We start from the raw sequence: 16,763 nt of genomic DNA, 5'->3' as shown, positions 1-16,763 counted from the left end.
CAATAATTAAAATGATAATATCTATTATTTAAATTCAAGTATTCCAACAAGGTTCAAAAGCAAAATACATCAAAAGGTTTAAAAGAAAACTACATCAAATCCATGAATAAAACTAATAAAATAAATTCAAATTTATTTCTTGATTTCTCTTATAATCAACCCTATGTTTCTTCAAAAGATCCTGATCAATCAATTCATATGGTAACTTGCCTATACGTTAAAAATACAAATAATTTGTCAACACTAGGTTGAGTGAGTATAACACCAGACAAGTGAAATATATAATAAATAAAGAAAAGTGCAAACTGTCTCAAGTGAGATAAGTAACTTAACCAATTAGGCAAATATATAAGTTATCGGTAAAACCGTTGTAATGCGTCGGACGTTGGCTACTACGACATTTGTATGATTATACTATTTATGAGATTATGATGGACCTCTTCGAATGTGAATCAAATAGATCATATAAGCAAATAACACATTAGACATAAATTTGTACACACACATGATTAACAGTTGCAATTGAGTATTATGTAATAATGAAATACCTAATAACGCGTATTTCCCCAAAACAATAAAAAATAGTTAAAGAGGGGAGTGTGATAATCACCTTATCGGATGAGAAAACGAGGATATTAATATAATAAGAATGAGAACAGTAGATCATGCTTTGAGGATAAAGCCTAATAAAAAACTAAGTGAGGAAACAATAAATATATATAACTGACGGATTGAAAGAAAAGTGGGAATTTAATGATCAGTTATTATTATTTTGATGAATGTGTATTACTTAGATTTTTTTATAGATCTTTTAATATAAATCTTTAAATAAACGTTAACTAACATATCTAATAAATAAAAATATTATGTAAAAATACATGTTTATGATATATAAGTATAAAAAATTATTTTAATTATTTATATATATATACACACACACACACTAGCAGGAGCCCGCGTGATGCGGCGGCGCTAACAATTTGTAACATAGTACTCGTTTCCAGTAGTATATCGATCATCTCGTAATATTATTATGTAGTACTTGTGTTAGTTTTCTCAATTTGGAAACAACTCAATACAAATACAGTGGCCACCAATTCTATTTTTCAAATTCTTGTGGCTTACTAACTCAACTAAGATGATTTGATGTTAATCTTGTATTTTCCTTAATATGTATAGATTTATAAACTTCCATTTTGATTGCTTTTAAGATAAATAGTACAAATTATTCTTATGAATCTATGTATTTTAGGAAATATGCAATTACCCAAACATTAAAATTCATTATGTGATACCTTATAATTTATAAAATTATAATGTTCCTTATGTAATTCATATATGTATATTTAACGTTTTCTATATTTTCATCCGTGTGTTACACAAGACCATAACCTAGTAACAATATTACAAAATACTTAAGCTTGGTGAAGAAGCTAGATTGTGATTTGAAATATTTGGTAGAAAAAGAAAATTAGGACATTTCTTGCACGCTACGAAGTCTGCAAAATATGCAGGTCTGTAAAGAAAAGCTTACACTTTTACTAAAAAACTTGTTTCAAAACCATTTCAAATTATTAATTTAAAAAAAAATATGTTTTCTCCAGAGAACAAAGTCAAACACATGATGATACAGTGGTTTGCTATAAAACTAGGGAACCTTCCAAAACCTTATACAAAACTCTACCCATGAAACCCATGACTATTGAGAAACGTACTCATGAAACCCTTCTGCAAACACATACCGCTAGTGCATTAAAGGGGCTGTTTCGGTTATCATCTTAGTAAGAACTACATCTCGATTCCAGAGCATTTCTCACCAGTCTGGTCACAACCATTGCTTCTACTTTTTAAAGACCAACAAAATATAATTCAATTAAACAAACAAACATTCACAACACACTCTGTTCCAAAAGGTTGCATATCTCGAGATGAAAAGGTAAAATAAATTTGAATATTATAAATTAAATGAAAATAACAACTTCTGATGCACCATTTTTAATTTGCTTTTTCTACAAATTTTCTTCACACATTTCCAATAAACCTTAAAATATTTAATTAATTTTCTATAATCAACTATTCACATTACACCAACACTACCTCCTAAAACTCATCTTCTCCAAAGCTCTACCCATTGTTCTTCTTCCATAATATTAGTTAAAAACAAAAAACCGCTCCCAGGTACTTTTGTGTTGCTCCTACAAAAATACCAAAAGGGTCTTCTCTTGCCTAACTGGAAAAGCTCCATAAGCACCCACTTTTTGTAAACTGCTTGCCTCACTGGTCTTCCCTTGCCTTAAGTCGTCTAAAGCGCAAAATGGTGGTGGAGGTTTCTTCTCCCTCGTTGGTTTTCTCTCGGTTATATTCTCAATTAAAATTGACGTCTGGATCCGCCATTTGTACACTGGTTAACTCTTCGAGCTCCCTCTTTCTCTCCACGTCACTATCTCTCGATCTACCATTTTACATCTTAAACCAGATCTAGGACCATAGATTGAGGTTTAAGGTAACATTGGTGTGAAGAAGAAAAGGTGGGAGTTTGAGGTGTGAAGTGCATGGGGAGTTTGTTTATGTAGGTTGTTTGAGGTTGTGCTGATTGGTTGATGAGGGGTGACGCGGATCAGGATGTTTTGATCAAGATGTTTGGATTGTGAGTGAGGGTTTCTGAAAAAAGTGAAAAGGATCTGGGTTGGGGTTTCTGAAAAGTGAAATGGTCCCAAGTGCTATACAAAGTTGTAACATATGTTGCTACAGTTGTAATCTCTTAATTTTAAGAGATTTGAGTGAAATGACCTTCTTGTCCTTCCTATATTTATATATATATATATATATTAGTAGGTGCCCGCGCGATGCGACGGCGACAAGAATTCACAACACAATACTCGTTTCCTATTTGTTTATTAATCCTCTCATAATATTATTCCAAAACATCTAAAAAATACCATTGGTCTAGAAATATTTTAGATTATCAACAATTCAACACGAAATCATGTCACAAAACCAAATTTATTAACGTAAGGATTCATTATTATATAAGAGTACTTTTTTGCTAACAAAAATAGTACAACAAGTTCTCAAATTCGTTAACCCGCGAGATGTTGCGACGACAACAAAATTAGTACACCAAGTTCCAAGTTTGACCAGCGCTTTACTCAACAATTTTGTGTACAACCAACCAAGAAGCTGAAAGTATGGCATATTGTACAACCAACCAAGAAGCTGAAAGTATGGAATATTGTAACTTGTTCAAAAGCCTAAAAGATTATTTTTAAGTAAACAGAAGCAAAAAAATGTATGTTACATGGTAAAGCTGAGAAAGAGTACATGAAACCCATACGGAAAACCAGGTTCTTAGATGTACATGAAACCCATAAAGACAACAAGAAAAAAGTGAAACAATGTAGCATAAAATAATAAAATATTAAAACTAACATCTTTTTATTCATGTTCTTGTTGTGCTTCATCTAAATAGGAACAAACAACAACCCGAACTAAAGCATGTGGCATCTTTGTACCACGGCTCGCGATAAAGTCCCTTCATAAATATAACATTAGAATAAACTCCCTCAAGACCTGTGTTCTTGACTCCCGAAATTAGAAAATAAGATTATAAACTATAAGATAAAATTTTAAAACTTTACGGTTACAAAATATTGACAAGAGCAACAATGATCATCAGAAATAAGTTCTTTTACGGATTTATATGCAACACCAGGTCAACCCAAACACGACCTGTTTAGCTAAACGGGTTAACAAGTTGAACCAAAATGATCCGAACCCGTTTATACTTCTTCGTATTATTCTTTATGGCAAAAAAAACATCTTTTCCCTAGAAGTATAATTATGTATAATATAACCCTAACAAATATCTTATTCCTAGTAGTATAAAATTGCTTTGTCCTAGTAGTATAAATACATATGTTTTTGCTGTAAAAATTTATAATACTTTAGCATTTAATTGATGTTATTTTAGTGATACGTCATAAAATAGAATGCATTTATAATACTTCAAACATGTTACAAATTATATTTGTTTTGATGATGCAAGCAGATGTAATCTACCAAAATATTCCATTGATTACATTAACTCATAATGAGCACAATTGTCGACAACATGGATACGGTCATAGATAAGTAGCCACGGACGTGCGAAGTTAGGTTCCAAATAGGTCCCAAAACAACCTGCTCAATAAAATTCTTACCATCAATAACAATAACAAGAGTTTTAAAATTATAAATTTGTATATATTACTTACTATCCCATTTTGCCCTTTACGCTCTTGGATTTCTGCAGCCATGAGGCATCAAATGTAAACTGGCTAAGTGGCACCCAAAGTGTATTTTTGAAATATAAATCTTCTAAAAAATTATATCATATAGGATTGATTTATTTACTAAAAAAATATAAAATCCGGTTCTAGTTTTTGGTTTCGGTTTAATCGGCTTAAACAAATAAAAATCAGGTTATGGGTTGCCAGCTGACCCTACAAAAGTCATTTTTTTAAATATGATTAAAAGAAAATCACTCAAGTAGATTCAACACAAAATGTTCATTAATCTGACATGCAGATTCAACGCAAGGTTTATTCGTTTAAGAAATAATAGATAACGATGTGACATAGTGATTGCAATGATGATAAAATTACCTCAAAATCATCACGGAGTTGGGACTCGAAGTTTTTGATGGGGTCGTGCTGCGATCTTTGCCTTTTCTTCGGCAACTATTTCTCAGTATTTCTTAGACATCCTTTTCGTCATCGGATTCGATCTCTTCTTTTAAGAGATTTGTATATATATACATCAAATCATGAAAGAAGAAGCTGATAGCCTGATACAAGCAAAACACAATTTATAACTCTTGAAAAAATCATTAAATTTGATAAAATACTTATTCAAAAAAGTAGTATTAGAAGTAGTAGTAGTAGTAATAATAGTACTAAAAGTATATAGCATTAGCGATGAGCTTGATACCGTACCTGTACCGAAAATACCGATCCCAAAAATCGCGAATTCTTGGTACCGGTACTGAAATATCCGTTTCGGTATCGGGATAGTACCGGTACCGACGGTAAAAAATCGGGAAATACCGGTACGATATCGTACTAGTACCATACTGACCCTGAAACTCAAAACTTTAGTACCGATTCGGTACCGAATTTGCTCATCCCTATATACCATAAGGAAGCTCTGTATCTAAAAACACCGCCTGTTTCAACAGTCCAATACCCCTTTGGTACATCCCCACCTCTGGATACATGGAAAAATATAAAACCCTGAATATTAGTTTCTAATTGACACAACTTATACCGCGGTTTTGAGAGTTTATATGTGTTGTGAATCAACCAAGCATCCACTCTTTATTTATAGTAACAAATAAAAATTAAAAAAAAAGGTCAAAAAATCAAAAACCTGGTTCTGGTATAGAGAGGAATCAGTTTCAGTATGTAACCGAACATTAATAAAATCGGGTTCATTCTTGTGGATTTTGGATGCTCTCGCAAATGACGAAAGTGCAAGCCCTTTTCAAGAGACAACGACCTGCAAATAGAGTAAAGGAATTATTGAACAAAATTTTGGTTATGGTTCTAGTTCAAAGCCAAATTAATTGATTTTAACAAATTAAGTTAATTGTACAAACAATGATGGAATAAAATTTCGCTTCAAATTTTGAAAATGCCCCTAAATAATTTAACAGATTCCACAAACAGGACTACTCACCCGTATCAAATTTGAAGAAACTAAAAAGCCAAATGTTTAACTTTTAAAGTCAAACATGGTTTTTTCAAGCTACAAAACTGCTTGGCTTTTTTTAACTTGGACAAACTGTCTGAGAAAAGAAGCTAAATTATTTAACAAATTTTACAAATAAGAATACATTTCTCGCATTCTGAAAAATTACATGCATCAGTTACAAGAAAACAAAAACGTTGACTTTAAAAGGTAAAATTATGTGTTCTTTGTATAATGTCAAATTGTAGCCTACTAAACAGATACATATCCATATAATCACTTGAGTGAATATACTTGTACCTCAAAAAGATGGTATAGTTTGACTTTTGCGGTTATGTATTGACTTTCCCATAGTAATATTAAATAAAATAAATGACAAGTACTCTAATATGTGTAATAGATACTACAAATGCCAAAAGTTTTTATTATTATATATGAGAAAAGACGAAAACCCATATCAATTTTAGATTAAAGAAGTTGTAAGTTTGACCTCAAAAGTCAAATTGTACCTCGTTTCTTTAGATTAGATAAAGAGTTCAGGGACCTTGATGGCATTGAGAACATTCTTCTCTTGAGGTCTAAAGTGTAAACACAACAAGAACACTAATGACTTAAGGGGTCAACGGCAACCTTACGTGCCCCAAAACTGTGGTTCCCAATTGAATGATGTTCTCGATTAATGTCCAATTAAATTTTGTTAGTACATCGTTTTGGTCGTCTCGGCCTTTATAATAATTATGTTTTATTTATATTAATGTAAATGGCATTTTGGTAATTACCAATCCCATTAGTTATGTTTATCAGCTAATTCATTAAGGATGTTTAATGAATGATGCTATACGTTATTGTTATTGTCCATTCGTTAAGGATGTTTAACGAATGGACCTAGTTATTATTGATTAGTCACCATTCGTCATTGAATGTTGAGGAATGAGGTATAGCGAATGAGTCAATCGCTGTACTCATTAACTTATGTAAAGAATGAAGACGAATGAATCCATTCGTTACGGGATGTTTAACAAATGGACTTCATTTTCTATATATAGGTTGTTAAGCATTCATAATTTATTAAGTGTTACAATTATCAATCTGTGTGTCGGTACTCTGCCGATGAATTAACTGAATATGGAACCATCTGAATCAGATAAGATTGATACCGCTAATAATGCTCTACCTGGTTCTTATTCAACTTTTCTTCTTGTATTGAACGAAAATAGTTTCTTCAAGAATGAAGATCTCAATGCTATGGGTTTAAGCAGAAATATGAAGAAAGAGAGTATGATATGAGATGTCCGAAATCTTCGAAAGAAAATCAAAATCCAACATTATGTGGAGGATCTTTACTACTGAGCAATACTACAGCTCCAATCAATGCAATCCTCACTCAATCTTTTCAAGATGTGCAATCTACATTTACTGAACCAATGCCAAATGTTTGCTTCATGGCGTCTGGTTCAAATTTTAAATACAAATTTTGGTAGATCAACTGGTGCTAATAACGTGTTTACTGAACCACCGAATGTGAACATGAAAAAAAGCTGAACAACACTATGCTTTTCTTAGTGATTTCATGAGTTATTATGAAAATTTGGTGGGTGGTAAAATTGCCACGAGTGAACTAACAGATGAAGATTATGATCAAATTTATCTGGACGATTTAGAGTTGATGGACATGAAATGGAACATGGCTATCATAGTGCGTAAAGTGAAGAAGTTCATGCAAAGAACTGGTAAAATTTTACCGACATTGAACAAGCGGGTTGGCTTTGATAAGCATAAAGGGAAATGTTACAATTGACAAGACTTCGGTCGTTTTTCGAAAGAATGTGACAAGCCAAATGGACACAAAAATCATTAGAAGTTCAGGTAAAACTTATAACAAGACTAAAGAAAAGGCTTATGGGGGTGATATTTCTAAAGCTTCTATTTCACAAGTTCTACTCACAATTGAAGGAATTAACTAGAATTAACGGCTGCTGGGTAATGGCACTCAAGCTAATCTTTCCATGTTTGATCAAGTTGAGAACTTTCAAGACGCTCAAGGTGATGGGTTGACTACCGAGAGACAATCAGAAACTGAATCAGACTCGGATATCTCATGCAACCAAGTACTTTTGCATGTATGGCCAAGATCGATGTGGTTAGTCCTTCTTCTGAATGTATTAAATTATCTGAAAGTGTGTCATTTTCTGATTGTGAGACTGTTAAGTCATAATATGACTTGATTCATGCTCAAAATGAATCACCGCTTGCTTCACTCAAAGATAACTATAGACAATCATCGGATTTACAAAAGAAATCTAAAACTAAAATTGATGAATTATCTAATAGTAATCATGATTTGAAAGCCAAACTTACAGAAAAAATGAATGTCAATGAGAAACAGTTCCAAGAAATCCTCAAGCAAAGAACAAAAATACGTGAGCTTGAGACTGAAGTACTTGAGTTGAAGAGTAAGCTAGACAAATTTAGAAATTCTTCCTTTTTGTTGAATTAAATAAAAGAAGTATTTGGTAAACAAAATGGTTCTAAAAATGGTTTAGGCTTTGTTAAAGTTCCTCCACCATTTCATAATAACTGTTAATGGAATCCATTTTCTTGAAAAGTAGAAGTTGTTATTTTTTGAAAAGTCTTCAATTGATTCTTCATCTAAGAACAATGAATCATTCATTCAAATAAAGATACCTGAACAAAGTTCAAAAGAAAAAGTTATTGCTCAGTTATCAACTCAAGGACCTCATATTCAAAGTAATCAAGTTTTTGTTGAGGAGGTTATCATGGAGAACATAGTTGAACCTGATGCGATACGCAAGGAACAAAACATTCCACGCTTTAATCACATTCTATGTGTTCCATAAAAGTTTGAGGAAGTTTTCTATGGTTTAACTGTACCAAAAATGAACAAATTATAATCATTAAAAGCTAAACCCAAGAGATCAGAAGAACCAAAAATTTCTGATGATGATTTGATGTGTTTCATCAATCCTACTCCTTCTAATGTAAGCACAGGCCGTGTGTTTAAATTAAAGGGTCTTAGCAAACTTTTCATTGAAAATCACATTTCACTTAATCTGATCAAACCTGAGTTGATTGAAAGCGTCTTTTAAAATGAAACATAAAAATTGAATTATCTTGAACAAGCTTTTGCAAGATCCAAGTCGTTAAACAAGCATATCCTTAAATCTAGTTTGAAACAACCTTTCAATACTATTAAACCAATATTGTTTGTTAGTTCTAGTTGAACCAACACTTTACAATGTTTTTCAAACTGTTCAAACATGGAATTTTACAAAAAGAAAAAGGCTTTAACGTTTAATGATGAATACATTGTCAAAGTTCCAAGTGTTTCTCGTCAACCGTCTTTTGCACAACCTTCTATCAAACAGTAGCGTTCATTTATTGATATGAAAACATGCTTCTTATATGGCAAACGATGGCATGTTGTAAGAAATTGTGGAAAGAGGAAAGTGCAGAATATTCATCCATTTACCAATGTCTTAAGGAAATCCTCAAGAGACCCATGTCTCATGTTGATGGGACCGGATCATGTCAAAAAATGAGAATCCACGAAAGGTGGTTCATGTTAATGAAACTTCAGTTAATTTAATACCCAAATGTTTGTTCCTACACACCCAATTTGCAAGAATGTGAATACAAATGTGGTTTAAGATGCGTATCAGAGACGAAAGTCTAGGAGACCAGTTACATATTCACAAGCATTAAACCATATTTGGATTCCGTTAAAGTTAAACCTTCTGTTGAAGTGAAAGAGGTGGCCAAGTCCGAGGCTTGGGCTGCCTTTTTGGTCTAATCATGTTTCCTCTATCTGCATGGTTTGTCCAAGACTATATCATGAGAAAATTTATCATGGACAATGGATGTTCTCGTCACATTATCGGAAATATCTATCTACCAACCAATGTCAAGAATATTCAAGGGGGTTATGTAGCTTTCACTGGTAATTCTGGGGTTATCATTACAAAGGAAGGAGATATATCGAATAATAGTATTACGATCGAGAAAGTTAATTATCGTGACAATGTGGACCACAATTTAATGAGTGTATTCCAGACTTGAGATAAACAGTATAGCACCGTGTTTATTGACAAGGAGTGCATAATACTCAAACCAGGATATGTCATGCCATAAGACATGGTTGTCATGTGGTTTCCTCAATCGAACGATATTTATGTACTTAACATGAGTACTAAAGTATCAACTTCTTAATCTGTTGAAATGTTTTTTGTCTCTAAAGCAACTGAGAAAGACTCGAGTTTATGGCATAAGCGTATGTGGCACATTCATGTCAGAAAGATGAACTATCTAATGAAAAATGATTTGGTGGATGAGGTTTCCCTGAAACACTTCTTGTTAATCGATCACCGTGTTTCATGCAATAACGGCAAACAGAAAAAGAAGTCGCACCTGACAAAGTTATTTAATTCCATTGATACTCCAATGGAACGACTTCATACGGATATGTTGGTCCTGTGAATCGTGAGAGTATTGCTAGAGACTTGTACTTCTTAGTTGTCACCGTTAACTATTCGAGATACTCTTGGGTGTTATTTTTGAGTTCTAAAGATCAGACACTGGTTCTTTTCAAGAACTTAGTCACGAAGATTGAATCTCATTACAAACACAAGGTGAGACGTATTCGGAGCGACAATGTTACGGAGATCAAAAATACCATATTGGACTTCTTTTGTATTCAAAAAGTAATCCATCTGGAATATAGTGCTCCATACGTACCTCAACAGAACGTGTTGCCGAACGGAGGAACCGACCTTTGATTGAAGCAGGAAGAACAATGCTTGCATATTCAAAGCTTCTTATCCAATTTTGTAATGAGGCCGTGAACACTTGTTGCTACACGCTCAATCATGTTATAATGGCTAAGAAACTACAAAAGACGAGTTACGAGCTTCTGAACAATCGTAAGCCTAAATTATTGTTCTTAGAACCTTTTGGGTGTCCTTGCACAATGTTAAAATGGGATGCGGGAAAATTCAAGGAGGAGGCTATTGAGGGTTACCTCTTGGGCTATGCATCACCTAAGAAACATATTTTCAACTTCTCTTTGGGTTGTGTTGAAGAATGGTACCATGTGGACTACGAAAGCTACACAACACCTCTTGCCGGCAAGGGTCCTGATTGGATGTTCGATTATGAGAGTTTATTTAATTCATTTACTCTCACAGTTGATCTCCCGGATAAAGACTTGGTGAGTGCTTACTTGGAAGATCAAATGTTTTCCACACCAAGAGCTTCTAGTTATAGTGATGCACCCCAAGATAATCATCGAGATACGTCTGATGTCATTTTTAAATCATCAGATGATGGTCATTTTGTTGATTCTTCTTCAGTACCGTTTACTAATAATCATGAGGTTGGAGAATCATCTCATGATGATGAAGAGAATCTCACTAACTTAAGTGAACACGTTGTTGTGCCTGAGATTCTAATGTATTGTGTTCTTATGCCGATATGCATTCATCAAGAATCATGAATCTCAAATGGAACCAATGAGTGTTCGTATGGCGCTTGAAGATTGGTCTTGGGTAGAAAGAATGCAAGAACAGTCGACTGGGTGTATAGTATCTCATTGATAAACCTGATCGAGTTAAGAAGCCTATTCCAACCAAATGGGTCTTTAAATGTAAGAAGGATGATCATGGGTTCTTCGTAAGGAATAAAGCACGTTTGGTCATGGAAGGACTTCATTAGCAAGAAGGCGTATATTACACGAAAGTATATGTTCTTTTTGCATGACTGGAAGCTATACGCATATTCTAAGCCTATGCAGCTTTTAAGAACATTAAAGTTTATCCAATGGATGCTAAGATTGCATTTTCTTAACGGGGATCTTCATGAAGAGGTGTTCGTGAAACAGCCTTCTTGTTTTGAAGATTTAGACTATCCTGACTGTGTTTACCATTTAAAGAAGGCTCTTTATGGTCTACACCAAGCCCCGAGAGCTTTGTATGGCACAATTGCTGACCATATTACAGATAGTGACTTGAAATGAGGGACTATGGATTGTACCCTTTTCTACAAGACTGTCGGAGAAAATTTGCACCTCGTCCAGATATATGTCGACGGCATCATATATGGTTCTACAAACGACAAGCTGTGTAAGGATTTTGAGAAGTCAATGCATACAAAATTCGTGATGAGCTCGATGGGGAGATAAATTTTCATTTGTACAATGAAATATGTGAACGACGTCTTGAGCCGATTCAAGATAACTGCCGGAAAGTCCCTTCTACTCCTCTTCCCGTGGATCAAAATTTTTCACTGTACAAATTGCAAGATACCATTGATCCTACCCTATACCGATATGATAGATTCTCTAATATATCTTACTGCTTCTCATCATGATATCATGTTTGTGGTGTGTTTATGTGCCAGGTACCAATCGAGTCCCCGAGTGAGTCATCTAACGACGGTTAAATGTATATTTCATTATTTGAGGGGTAACCCTGACATAAGGTTTTGGTATCCCAAGGATGACAGTTTTGATCTCACTACATTTTTCGATTCGACTATGGAGGATGCAAAATCAACTTCAAGTCAACAACAGCGGGTTGTCAATTTCTAGGATGCCGGCTTGTTTCTTAGAGTGTAAGAAGTAGACAACGGTCCCCAGCAATACTTGTGGGATTACGGTTTGAAGTTTCTTACTACTCCCATATATATTGATAACTCAGCTGTTAATTGTATCACGAAGAACACCGTGCACCACTCTAAAACGAAGCATATTTATAATAGATATCATTTTATTTGTTATTGCTTTGAAAAGATATCAATCGACATAGAGAAAGTGCACACGGATTTTCAGAAAGCTGATCTATTTACCAAAGCATTTGACAAAACACGCTTTAACTTTTTGCTTGGTATATATGAGTTGAAAATTCTCGTTGATATCCTTAAGCTCAGATAATCACTTTTTATTTGTATAGTTTTTAACTTTGTTTTGTTTTCTTTAATTTTTGGTTTTCAGGGGAGAAAAGGTGAAAAATACAAAATTGTTGTGCTTTCTGTTTGTACAAATAAAGACCAAAAACATTCAAACATTACAAAAATACAAAAAATATTAAAAAAAAATGGTTCTCAAATACAAGTTTTGAAGAAAAAAAGAGAATATGATAGTACATTGATCATCTAGTCCCAAATCCAGTAAGAAATAAGCTTAAAAGACCGCGTGCTTAACTACATTGGTGAATTGGTAGGTCTTAAACAAACCATTAGAGTAAAGTATGTAAAATAAACATAATTGTTGCCAAATTGAAAGAGGTATTGGTCTCTTCCAAAAGTCTTGGTAATAATGGCATAAATGTAATAGTCTTTCATACTCAAGCCTTTTGTCTGTTTGATCAACAAACACAAATGTTCAAAATAAAATGCATCTAGTTTATGGTTAACATGCAATGGTGTATAGTCTTATGTCCTCAAATCCTGTATTGATGGGATGCATCCGGTTTCTAGACACTGTGAGTCTTTATGCGGCTTATTATCTGGGTATTAATAATCTAAATATTTCAAATGATTTAAGAGTGAACCCTAAGTCAATAAACTTGATCACTGCTGTACTACGTACAATTTCATTACTGACAATCAAAATGCGCTGTGAGTCATACATTGTTCCTCCCTTTATTGCGTCTTAATACCAATAAGAAACGGACCCCAGGGGATACAATTTCTGTAAGCGATATAAATGAACTCGTGCATACTCATTTATAGTAAAGGAAGCTTGATGTATTGCTTGATAACGGGAGTATACCTTGTTGTGGGGATTATGAACTAAGATTTGTTAATCAATATATATCATATATTTGATCTTCAGGAATAATTGTTTATGTCAAGTTGGGGTGACATGGTAAAAGTCAAATTAGGCCTGAATCGAGATTAGAGGCTGATAGTTTATGATATCTATGCCTTAAATGATTCTAAATCATATCCCAAAAATACTTGAAAGTTAGTTATAGGACTTAAGTGGACAACAATATCAATGACCGACTTAACGCCAGTCATAATAACGCTAAAAAATAAAACTGTTTTGGAAGAGCGATTTGGTCGATACGATTCTCTGCTCAACTCACAAAAATATGTGCCGCTTTCGTAGAATAGATTTCGTCTTTGCCTTAGTTTAGTTTGTTTTTAATTCAAAAATATACAAAATCAAAAAACAAAAATATTTTGTTTTTTGCTTTATTTTCGATATCCGAGCTAAAGGGTAAAATTTGAAAAAGAAAATACCAAAATCTTTTTCCCACATTTTTAACATAATCATTTTAAGTTAATTCTTCTACCTTGTTTATTGCAATTTATTAAAGATACTTGTGCAAAGTTTTCCCAGAAATTTCCATCACCACAAAACCTTATTTTGTTGATTGAATAAGATCATAAAGTATAGACGAGTGTAACACAATGATTTATATCAAAATTAATGATGGTTTGATAGGTTAATTAGGATTTCTAAGAACCGAATGATGTATTAATCAAAATGAACCACTTTAATGTGTTTGTGTGCTTTATTTGTTATTTTGTACTGATTAGAGATCTCATTACGAATCTAGTGATAAGCATTTTACATCGGTTCATTGTGGTTTCAGCCAAATTGCAAATTCTAGGTTGCATGCTTGTCTGTTAAGACTAATCAATTTTGACTTTGACATCTGTGAGTCAAAGTTTGATAAATATTGTGTCTATTCGTTATGCCTAACGAATGGAAGGCCATTCACGTCTACAGTAGACGAATGGACCCATTCATTGTATCTGGATAACGAATAGACATATTCGTTTGATTATATAACGTGAAACATCATTCGCCTTATATATTCAATGAATGGACCCATTCCTTCATAAGTCTTTCTTTATTCAATCATTCTTTATTGAGATAACGAATATTATTGAGACAAATGGACCCATTCGTTGTATCTGGATAACGAATAGACACATTCGTTTGATTATATAATGTGAAACATCATTCGCCCTATATATTCAATGAATGGACCCATTCCTTCATAAGTCTTTCTTTATTTAATCATTCATTATTGAGATAACGAATCACTTCATTCGTTATAACGAATGAACCCATTTACCATAACTAATGGGATAACGAGTATGGTTTGGAATATTTAACGGAATACAATTTTCATTAATTTTTACTAAGTGTTTTAGTAAAATTTATTTAAGTTAAATGATGCTCGAGTAAACTAATGTTGGGGTTTTCTTTACAGAAATGGCTGATGAGATAATGGTGATGCTCCGGCTAAAGAGAACCCCATTGTACAAGGGGATCTTGAGATTCAAGAAGAATCACAAGCTTATGCACCACAAGCATAATAGGATCAAGCACCACAGCCACAACAGTAGCAAGCACCACAACAGGCAGAACCAACCCTTGCTTAACTTGGATATGACAAGAAGCATAATATATGTGCATTCTTGCAGGATGATTTTTGTAGTCGTGACATGTTTGGAGACGTGATTGCATTGTTAAGTCGCTCACACATTCACTATGCCATATCTACTAATATCCCAGTGCATTTCAGCGTAATAAATCCATTTTGGGATACAACTCGTTATGTTGATTCAAAGAAACATATAATTATTGTTGTAAAGAACAAGATCATAAAGATTGATGCTAACGTGATTCGTCGGGGTTCTCCATTTTCCAGACATGATAAACCAACCGTGTAAATTTGACAATACGTTGATGCGTGGTCTGTTTCAGAGATTATTCTACAAGGGCGACCTTGACCGTTCCCAATACAACAAGACATACTTGTGCGAACAATACAAGTATCTATTGCATGTACTTATACATTGCATTGGGGGAAGTAAAGTTGGTTTCAACGAATGCAGGTTCATGCTGTAATCTGCCTTCGTTGCTTTGATTTTGAATAAACCGTTCAATTTCTTTTGGCTTATATTTTATCACCTCAAGGAGAATTGTCTATTCAAGCATCGGAAGAACAAGTTTCCGATGTATCCGCACTTTCTCCAGCTTATAATTTAGGATTTGATACCTGATCTTGTGATTGATCAGACATTGGTGGATGATGTATTAGTTCTGGAGAATATGTCAGCTGACACTATGAAGCATATGAAGACATATCGGAAACAAACAGTTGAGGATAGACCAAGGTTCAAACGTTTGTTTGGTCATTTGGTGAATCGTGATTATGAAAGTCCTTCTAATGACCATTGGATCCATGATGATTCGGATTCTGAACGAGAAAAGGGAACAGGTGGGAACAACGATGGTGGTTATGGTGGAAACGTGGGATATAGGAGAGAGATTGTGGTTGAGGCAAGTGCTTCTCAGGCTACCCAACGAAACAGGAAAGGGAAAGCTGTTATGAAAGACCAACCACCGAAATGAAGAGTTACACATGGAAGCGGTGTGGAGATTGGTACTAAAATACCAAGGTTGTCGAATCCTAAACAAATACCGATGGTATCGCCTACTCTTAGCACTACACTCATGACAACGACATCCATAGCTCCGAGATTTACGTTGATTCCACAATCAATGTTGTCTCCCATGCCGACCTCTCCAATGACAACGATGGTTACTACTCCTTCCCTGACAACAAAGCAAATGCCGCTGTTGGCTCAATCATTTATGAGGTTCAACCATCCTCAAGGTCCCGTGCAGCCCGTGCCTCCTATGTTTCATACTTTGCCTGTTGCACAACAGATGGACATGCTGTTGAGCTTGATCCATTTAAAGGACAATCAAATTCAAGATCAAATGTGGTTGGATGAAGGAAGACTGGTTAGTCATATTGCTTATTTCCAAAAGGAGAATATGGAGCTTTGAGCAATTGTTACTGCTCCAAGGTAGAAATTGAAATAGCAAGAGAACATCATTCTCCAATTCACCTACAAAGATGATGTGTTGAAAAAAGTAGACGAATGATGATGATGAGAAAGACCCCGATGCAGGAATGGGAGGCACTAAGTAGAAACAACATGTTGTTACGTCTGCTGGTACAAGTAGTGTTGATACTGGCAATGATCGACAA

The sequence above is a fragment of the Bidens hawaiensis genome, unplaced genomic scaffold (genome assembly GCF_021521415.1).
Source record: "Bidens hawaiensis isolate Kalapana, Puna unplaced genomic scaffold, B.hawaiensis_p1.1 tig00004722_1, whole genome shotgun sequence".
In the NCBI taxonomy this organism is placed as follows: domain Eukaryota; kingdom Viridiplantae; phylum Streptophyta; class Magnoliopsida; order Asterales; family Asteraceae; genus Bidens; species Bidens hawaiensis.
The sequence above is the reverse complement of the archived record's forward strand: the minus strand, read 5'-3'. Positions refer to the sequence as shown.